This window comes from Neovison vison, chromosome 6 (assembly GCF_020171115.1).
Source record: "Neovison vison isolate M4711 chromosome 6, ASM_NN_V1, whole genome shotgun sequence".
Classification (NCBI taxonomy): Eukaryota; Metazoa; Chordata; class Mammalia; order Carnivora; family Mustelidae; genus Neogale; species Neogale vison.
This window is the reverse complement of record NC_058096.1, coordinates 168,213,580-168,223,885: the sequence shown is the minus strand read 5'-3', so window position 1 is coordinate 168,223,885 and position 10,306 is coordinate 168,213,580. Positions and strand designations below refer to the sequence as shown.

The window sequence follows — 10,306 nt, the reverse complement described above, 5'->3', positions numbered from 1 at the left end:
TTAATCAAGAAACACCCAAAGGACAAGGTGATGAAGAGAGAACCTGTGTGAGTGTGCACATGGAAGTGGAAATAGTATTTCGATATGTGGAGAAGGGGGAATTGACACTGGGTAGGATGCATCACGGGACTCTGTCATGGAAACAAGGCATGCCGTTAGTGTCTGCCTTACTTCACATTGCTATTTCACACTGATTAGAGCCCCTTAGCTGAAAAAGGAAAGACTGTGTTTCTCACTACTTTCCCACTACTCTGCTTTGCATTTTTTTATCCACCAAGTAGGTGGGCCCAGCAGACCTCAGGCCTTACTTGTTTACCCATCACATGCATGCACTGTAGCTCTGTGTTCACATCAAGCAAAGCACCCTGAATAATTCCTTTGCAACACAAGCGATGTCCTGACCGATCCTCTGTCTCTTCCAGAACCTCAAGAGTGCCCACTGGTGAATCTTGTAGAGGACAGTGTGGAGGAAGCCACGCCCTCTCTCCCCAGGATAAGGTCACCTTTCCTTTTCTGAGGAAGGAATCTCTCATATAATCTCTCTCTCTCTCTCTCTCTCTCTCTTTCTCTCTCTCTCTCTCTCTGTCTGTCTCTAGTTACTCAATCCTATTCAGGTAGGGGAATCACAATGTACAGTAACAATACGCAATTTCCTTGCTTGGGCCATACTGAGTATATGACTATAAACAGCTGAGAGCTCAAACAAATGACAGTAGAAATCCAGCTCACTGTGCTGTGTGGTGTTTCTCTAGTGTGTCAGCTAAAGAAATATATTTGTCCATCAAAACTATCTACTCAGGGTTAAGGGCACACACACTATAGCATCTTCATACTCCCACTTTGATCCAAGAGTATCTGCTGGGCTGCTGAGGAAGAAGGGGTCAGAGGACTGCTCCGTGGATAAACTATGACTAATTTCCCTCTGGGTTCTGCCTGCAAGTTAACAAAAGCCCTCTCCGCTGTTATCTCTTTTGCACTTGCTGCCAAGATAAAAACAAGGGCATAGAACAGAGACAGATGAGGCAAGGCCGATTCTGGAGACACATCAGAATCCAGCCAAAGCCAGAGCCAGGTGAAGGTATCATGGAAATTGCCTCCTGAAGTTGATCCAGAGTACACTCTCTCTCACATAAGTACCATATGCTAATGAGATCACCAAAAACACAATAACAAAAACAAAAGGATGGACACATTTTTCTGTAATTTCCTGTGTACAAATTGAAATTATCCAAGTCAACGGTGGTAGTATGGAACTCAAATTTGAGGTCAATCGTACAGGACAAAAAGGGAAAAGTGAATTTTGGTAAATGGAGCAGCAGACAAAGCTTGAGAGATGATTCACTCTTACAGACTAACCTGAGGATATTGGAAGGGAGGGAATGAACGGATGGGTTAGCCTGCTAGTGGGGATGAAGTAGGGCAAGGAGTGCATGGAGCCCTGCATGTGGTGCATGAACAATGAATGTTGGAACACTGAATTATTTTTGAACATAAAAAAAAAAAGGAACAACAACTCTAGGAAAATCATAGAGCTATCTGATTCTGGAATAATGGGGGTTATCGATCTCATCCTTAATCACTGTTTCCAAACTTACTTTACTGCAGAGGACTCTCAACAGGTTTAGATGAACAAAAATTCTGAACAGAGAATACAGTAAATTTCCATAAGCCACGCCGCTAGTTTTCCCTAGGAATAACTCCTTCCCTGGGTGTGGAATTTTTTTACAATCAGTGCAACCATATCCATATGCATTAGTTCATTCTCAGTGCATAATTTACCCTAAAATGAATTTCTTGTGATTTGAGGTTCTATGCATTTGGACAAAGGCATACGAAAGGGATTCCCCCATGTGGCACATACACGATCTTTATCCCCATATTCCTAGCACCATGAATCACAGCTGGATCGTGCAGGTGCCGAAAGACCTATGTTGTCGGATTCCACTGACAGACCTTATACAGAATAGGCAAATTCCTCGGGAAAGAAAGGAGAGATCCCGAGAGCTAAGGCAGGAGGGAAGGGGGAGTTACTTCTTCGTGGGTCCAGAGGGATTTGCAGCCTGGTGAAAGCTGTGAATTCTGGGTAAATTGTAGGAATGGATACAAAGAACTCTGAATGAAATTACCACGTCTGAGCGTCGGATTACAAATGACTTGATGTATACATACTATGTACATGACATCCCATTAATCAAGAAATACCCAAAGGACTAGGTGATGAAGAGAGAACCTGTGTGAGTGTGCACATGGAAGTGGAAATAGTCCTTCGATATGTGGAGAAGGGGAAATTGACACTGGGTAGGATGCATCACGGGACTCTGTCATGGAAACAAGGCATGCCGTTAGTGTCTGCCTTACTTCACATTGACTATTTCACACTGATTAGAGCCCCTTAGCTGAAAAAGGAAAGACTGTGTTTCTCACTACTTTCCCACTACTCTGCTTTGCATTTTTCATCCACCAATTAGGTGGGCCCAGCAGCACCTCAGGCCTTACTTGTTTACCCATCACACGCATGCACTGTAGCTCTGTGTTCACATAAAGCAAAGCACCCTGAATAATTCCTTTGCAACACAAGTAATGTCTTGACCGTTCCTCTGTCTCTTCCAGAACATCAAGATGGCCCACTGATGAATCTTGTAGAGGACAGTGTGGAGGAAGCCACGCCTCTCCCCCAGGGTAAGGTCATCTATCCTTTTCTGAGGAAGAAACCTCTCATATAATCTCTCTCTCTCTCTCTCTCTCTCTCTGTCTGTCTGTCTGTCTCTAGTTGCTCAATCCTATTCAGATAGGGGAATCACAATGTATCGTAACAATACACAATTTCCTTCCTTGGGGCCATAGGGAGTAAATGTCTATAACCAGCTGAGAGCTGAAACAAATGGCAGTAGAAATGGCAGCTCACTCTGCTGTGTGGTGTTTCTCTAGTGTGTCAGCTAAAGAATAATATTAGTCCATCAAACCTGTCTACTGGAGGTTTTAAGGGCACACACACTGTAGCATCTTCCTAACTCCCACTTTGATCCAAGAGTATCTGCTGGGCTGCTGAGGAAGAAGGGGTCAGAGTACTGCCCCGTGGATAAAGTATGACTAATTTCCCTCTGGTCTTCTGCCTCCAAGTTAACAAGAGCCCTCTACCTTCTTATCTCTTTTGCACTTCCTGCCCAGATAAGATCAAGGGCATCGGACACAGGCTGATGAGGAGAGGCCGATTCTGGAGACACATAAGAATCCAGACAAAGCCAGAGCCAGGTGAAGGTATCATGGAAATTGCCTCCTGAAGTTGATCCAGAGTACACACTCTCTCACATATGTACCATATGCTAATGAGATCACCAAAAACACAATAACAAAAACAAAAGGATGGACACATTTTTCTGTAATTTCCTGTGTACAACTTGAAATTACCCAAGTCAACTGGTGGTAGTATGGAACTCAAATTTGAGGTCAATCCCACTGGACAAAATGGGAAAAATGAATTTTGGTAAATCAAAGCGGCAGACAAAGCTTGAGAGACGATGCACTCTTACAGACAAAGCTGAGGATTTTGAAAGGGAGGGATGGACGGATGGGTTAGCCTGCTCGTGGGTATGAAGTAGGGCAAGGAGTGCATGGAGCCCTGGGTGTGGTGCATAAACTATGAATGTTGGGACACTGAATTATTTTTGAACATAAAAAAAAAAGGAACAACATCTCTAGGACAATCATAGAACTTATCTGAATCTGGAATATTGGGGGTTATCGATCTCGTCCTTAATCACTGTTTCCAAACGTATACTTTACTGCAGAGGATTCACAACAGGTTTAGATGAACAAAAATGCTGAACAGAGAATACAGAAAATTTCCATAGGCTACGCCTCTAGTTTTCCCTAGGAATAAATCCTTCCTTGGGTGTGGAACGTTTTTTTACAATCAGTGCAACCATATCCACATGCATTAGTTCATTCTCAGTGCATAATTTACCCTAAAATGAATTTCTTGTGATTTGAGGTTCTATGCATTTGGACAAAGGCATACGAAAGGGATTCCCGCATGTGACACATACACGATCTTTATCCCCATTTTCCTAGCACCATGAATCACAGCTGGAACGTGCAGGTGCAGAAAGACCTATGTTGTCGGATTCCACTGACAGACCTTATACAGAATAGCAAATTCCTCGGGAAAGAAAGGAGAGATCCCGAGAGCTAAGGCAGGAGGGAAGGGGGAGTTACTTCTTCGTGGGTCCAGAGGGATTTGCAGCCTGGTGAAAGCTGTGAATTCTGGGTAAATTGTAGGAATGGATACAAAGAACTCTGAATGAAATTACCACGTCTGAGTGTCGGATTACAAGTGACTTGATGTATACATACTATGTACATGACATCCCAATTAATCAAGAAATACCGAAAGGACTAGGTGATGAAGAGAGAACCTGTGTGAGTGTGCACATGGAAGTGGAAATAGTCCTTCGATATGTGGAGAAGGGGAAATTGACACTGGGTAGGATGCATCACGGGACTCTGTCATGGAAACAAGGCATGCCATAAGTGTCTGCCTTATATCATTGACTATTTCACACTGATTAGAGCCCCTTAGCTGAAAAAGGAATGACTGTGTTTCTCACTACTTTCCCACTACTTTGCTTTGCATTTTTTCATCCACCAAGTAGGTGGGCCCAGCAGCACCTCAGGCCTTACTTGTTTACCCATCACATGCATGCACTGTAGCTCTGTGTTCACATCAAGCAAAGCAACCTGAATAATTCCTTGCAACACAAGCGATGTCCTGACCGTTCCTCTCTCTTCCAGAACATCAAGAGGGCCCACTGATGAATCTTGTAGAGGACAGTGTGGAGGAAGCCACGCCCTCTCTCCCCAGGGTACGGTCATCTTTCCTTTTCTGAGGAAGACATCTCTCATATAATCTCTCTCTCTCTCTCTCTCTCTCTGTCTGTCTGTCTCTAGTTGCTCAATCCTATTCATAGAGGGGAATCACAATGTATCGTAACAATACACAATTTCCTGCTTGGGGCCATACGGAGTAAATGTCTATAACCAGATGAGAGCTGAAACAAATGGCAGTAGAAATGGCAGCTCACTCTGCTGTGTTGTGTTTTTCTAGTGTGTCAGCTAAAGAATAATATTGGTCCATCAAACCTGTCTACTGGGGGTTTTAAGGGCACACACACTGTAGCATCTTCCTAACTCCCACGTTGATCCAAGAGTATCTGCTGGGCTGCTGAGGAAGAAGGGGTCAGAGGACTGCCCCGTGGATAAAGTATGACTAATTTCCCTCTGGTCTTCTGCCTCCAAGTTAACAAGAGCCCTCTACCTTCTTATCTCTTTTGCACTTGCTGGCCAGATAAGATCAAGGGCATCAGACACAGGCTGATGAGGAGAGGCCGATTATGGAAACACATAAGAATCCAGACAAAGCCAGAGCCAGGTGAAGGTATCATGGAAATTGCCTCCTGAAGTTGATCCAGAGTACACTCTCTCTCACATATGTACCCTATGCTAATGAGATCACCAAAAACACAATAACAAAAACAAAAGGATGGACACATTTTTCTGTATTTCCTGTGTACAATTTGAAATTAGCCAAGTCAACTGGTGGTAGTATGGAACTCAAATTTGAGGTCAATCCCACAGGACAAAATGGGAAAAGTGAATTTTGGTAAATCAAAGCGGCAGACAAAGCTTGAGAGACGATGCACTCTTACAGACAAACCTGAGGATTTTGAAAGGGAGGGAATGGACGGATGGCTTGGCCTGCTCGTGGGTATGAAGTAGGGCAAGGAGTGCATGGAGCCCTGGGTGTGGTGCATAAACTATGAAGGTTGGGACACAGAATTATTTTTGAACATAAAAAAAAGGAACAACATCTCTAGGACAATCATAGAACTTAACTGAATCTGGAATATTGGGGGTTATAGATCTCGTCCTTAATCACTGTTTCCAATCGTATACTTTACTGCAGACGATTAACAACAGGTTTAGATGAACAAAAATGCTGAACAGAGAATACAAAAAAATTTCCATAAGCTACGCCTTTAGTTTTCCCTAGGAATAACTCCTTCCTTGGGTGTGGAACGTTTTTTTACAATCAGTGCAACCATATCCATATGCATTAGTTCATTCTCAGTGCATAATTTACCCTTAAATGAATTTCTTGTGATTTGAGGTTCTATGCATTTGGACAAAGGCATACGAAAGGGATTCCCCCATGTGGCACATACACGATCTTTATCCCCATGTTCCTAGCACCATGAATCACAGCTGGAACGTGCAGGTGCAGAAAGACCTATGTTGTCGGATTCCACTGACAGACCTTATACAGAATAGGCAAATTCCTCGGGAAAGAAAGGAGAGATCCCGAGAGCTAAGGCAGGAGGGAAGGGGGAGTTACTTCTTTGTGGGTCCAGAGGGATTTGCAGCCTGGTGAAAGCTGTGAATTCTGGGTAAATTGTAGGAATGGATACAAAGAACTCTGAATGAAATAACCACGTCTTGAGCGTAGGATTACAAATGACTTGATGTATACATACTATGTATATGACATCCCAATTAATCAAGAAATACCCAAAGGACTAGGTGATGAAGAGAGAACCTGTGTGAGTGTGCACATGGAAGTAGAAATAGTCCTTCGATATGTGGAGAAGGGTAAATTGACACTGGGTAGGATGCATCACGGGACTCTGTCATGGAGACAAGGCATGCCGTTAGTGTCTGCCTTACTTCACATTGACTATTTCACACTGATTAGAGCCCCTTAGCTGAAAAAGGAAAGACTGTGTTTCTCACTACTTTCCCACTACTCTGCTTTGCATTTTTCATCCACCAATTAGGTGGGCCCAGCAGCACCTCAGGCCTTACTTGTTTACCCATCACACACATGCAATGTAGCTCTGTGTTCACATCAAGCAAAGCACCCTGAATAATTCCTTTGCAACACAAGCGATGTCTTGACCGTTCCTCTGTCTCTTCCAGAACATCAAGAGGGCCCACTGATGAATCTTGTAGAGGACAGTGTGGAGGAAGCCACGCCCTCTCTCCCCAGGGTAAGGTCATCTTTCCTTTTCTGAGGAAGAAACCTCTCATATAATCTCTCTCTCTCTCTCTCTCTCTGTCTGTCTGTCTGTCTCTAGTTGCTCAATCCTATTCAGATAGGGGTATCACAATATATTGTAACAATACACAATTTCCTTGCCTGGGGCCATATGGAGTAAATGTCTATAACCAGATGAGAGCTGAAACAAATGGCAGTAGAAATGGCAGCTCACTCTGCTGGGTGGTGTTTCTCTAGTGTGTCAGCTAAAGAATAATATTGGTCCATCAAACCTGTCTACTGGAGGTTTTAAGGGCACACACACTGTAGCATCTTCCTAACTCCCACGTTGATCCAAGAGTATCTGCTGGGCTGCTGAGGAAGAAGGGGTCAGAGGACTGCCCTGTGGATAAAGTATGACTAATTTCCCTCTGGTCTTCTGCCTACAAGTTAACAAGAGCCCTCTACCTTCTTATCTCTTTTGCACTTGCTGCCCAGATAAGATCAAGTGCATCAGACACAGGCTGATGAGGAGAAGCCGATTCTGGAGACACATAAGAATCCAGACAAAGCCAGAGCCAGGTGAAGGTATCATGGAAATTGCCTCCTGATGTTGATCCAGAGTACACACTCTCTCACATATGTACCATATGCTAATGAGATCACCAAAAACACAATAACAAAAACAAAGGGATGGACACATTTTTCTGTAATTTCCTCTGTACAATTTGAAATTACCAAAGTGAACTGCTGGTAGTATGGAACTCAAATTTGAGGTCAATCCCACAGGACAAAATGGGAAAAGTGAATTTTGGTAAATCAAAGCGGCAGACAAAGCTTGAGAGACGATGCACTCTTACAGACAAACCTGAGGATTTTGAAAGGGAGGGAATGGTAGGATGGCTTGGCCTGCTCGTGGGTATGAAGTAGGGCAAGGAGTGCATGGAGCCCTGGGTGTGGTGCATAAACTATGAATGTTGGGACACAGAATTATTTTTGAACATAAAAAAAAAGGAACAACATCTCTAGGACAATCATAGAACTTAACTGAATCTGGAATATTGGGGGTTATCGATCTCTTCCTTAATCACTGTTTCCAATCGTATACTTTACTGCAGACGATTAACAACAGGTTTAGATGAACAAAAATGCTGAACAGAGAATACAAAAAAATTTCCATAAGCTACGCCTTTAGTTTTCCCTAGGAATAACTCCTTCCTTGGGTGTGGAACGTTTTTTTACAATCAGTGCAACCATATCCATATGCATTAGTTCATTCTCAGTGCATAATTTACCCTTAAATGAATTTCTTGTGATTTGAGGTTCTATGCATTTGGACAAAGGCATACGAAAGGGATTCCCCCATGTGGCACATACACGATCTTTATCCCCATGTTCCTAGCACCATGAATCACAGCTGGAACGTGCAGGTGCAGAAAGACCTATGTTGTCGGATTCCACTGACAGACCTTATACAGAATAGGCAAATTCCTTGGGAAAGAAAGGAGAGATCCCGAGACCTAAGGCAGGAGGGAAGGGGGAGTTACTTCTTCGTGGGTCCAGAGGGATTTGCAGCCTGGTGAAAGCTGTGAATTCTGGGTAAATTGTAGGAATGGATACAAAGAACTCTGAATGAAATAACCACGTCTTGAGCGTAGGATTACAAATGACTTGATGTATACATACTATGTATATGACATCCCAATTAATCAAGAAATACCCAAAGGACTAGGTGATGAAGAGAGAACCTGTGTGACTGTGCACATGGAAGTGGAAATAGTCCTTCGATATGTGGAGAAGGGGAATTTGACACTGGGTAGGATGCATCACGGGACTCTGTCATGGAGACAAGGCATGCCGTTAGTGTCTGCCTTACTTCACATTGACTATTTCACACTGATTAGAGCCCCTTAGCTGAAAAAGGAAAGACTGTGTTTCTCACTACTTTCCCACTACTCTGCTTTGCATTTTTCATCCACCAATTAGGTGGGCCCAGCAGCACCTCAGGCCTTACTTGTTTACCCATCACACACATGCAATGTAGCTCTGTGTTCACATCAAGCAAAGCACCCTGAATAATTCCTTTGCAACACAAGCGATGTCTTGACCGTTCCTCTGTCTCTTCAAGAACATCAAGAGGGCCCACTGATGAATCTTGTAGAGGACAGTGTGGAGGAAGCCACGCCCTCTCTCCCCAGGGTAAGGTCATCTTTCCTTTTCTGAGGAAGAAACCTCTCATATAATCTCTCTCTCTCTCTCTCTCTCTCTGTCTGTCTGTCTGTCTCTAGTTGCTCAATCCTATTCAGATAGGGGAATCACAATATATTGTAACAATACACAATTTCCTTGCCTGGGGCCATATGGAGTAAATGTCTATAACCAGATGAGAGCTGAAACAAATGGCAGTAGAAATGGCAGCTCACTCTGCTGTGTGGTGTTTCTCTAGTGTGTCAGCTAAAGAATAATATTGGTCCATCAAACCTGTCTACTGGAGGTTTTAAGGGCACACACACTGTAGCATCTTCCTAACTCCCACGTTGATCCAAGAGTATCTGCTGGGCTGCTGAGGAAGAAGGGGTCAGAGGACTGCCCTGTGGATAAAGTATGACTAATTTCCCTCTGGTCTTCTGCCTCCAAGTTAACAAGAGCCCTCTACCTTCTTATCTCTTTTGCACTTGCTGCCCAGATAAGATCAAGTGCATCAGACACAGGCTGATGAAGAGACGCCGATTCTGGAGACACATAAGAATCCAGACAAAGCCAGAGCCAGGTGAAGGTATCATGGAAATTGCCTCCTGAAGTTGATCCAGAGTACACACTCTCTCACATATGTACCATATGCTAATGAGATCACCAAAAACACAATAACAAAAACAAAAGGATGGACACATTTTTCTGTAATTTCCTGTGTACAACTTGAAATTACCCAAGTCAACTGGTGGTAGTATGGAACTCAAATTTGAGGTCAATCCCACTGGACAAAATGGGAAAAGTGAATTTTGGTAAATCAAAGCGGCAGACAAAGCTTGAGAGACGATGCACTCTTACAGACAAACCTGAGGATTTTGAAAGGGAGGGAATGGAAGGATGGGTTAGCCTGCTCGTGGGTATGAAGTAGGGCAAGGAGTGCATGGAGCCCTGGGTGTGGTGCATAAACTATGAATGTTGGGAGACTGAATTATTTTTGAACATAAAAAAAAAGGGAACAACATCTCTAGGACAATCATAGAACTTAACTGAATCTGGAATATTGGGGGTTATAGATCTCGTCCTTAA

General features: G+C 43.5%; 1 long non-coding RNA gene across 4 annotated transcripts; it reads left to right on the top strand.

The window, feature by feature from the left end:
- Positions 1–436: 436 nt before the first annotated feature.
- LOC122909166 lies at positions 437–9,741 on the top strand. Of its 4 annotated transcripts, none has more exons than XR_006385091.1 (7): positions 437–498; positions 3,174–3,252; positions 4,792–4,862; positions 5,345–5,434; positions 6,973–7,043; positions 9,159–9,229; positions 9,717–9,741. It is a non-coding gene; the product is annotated as an uncharacterized LOC122909166 (long non-coding RNA). The 4 variants fall into 4 exon arrangements; XR_006385093.1 differs by having other exon boundaries at positions 3,174–3,258; positions 5,345–5,428; XR_006385090.1 differs by having other exon boundaries at positions 3,174–3,258.
- The last annotated feature ends 565 nt before the right edge of the window (positions 9,742–10,306 follow it).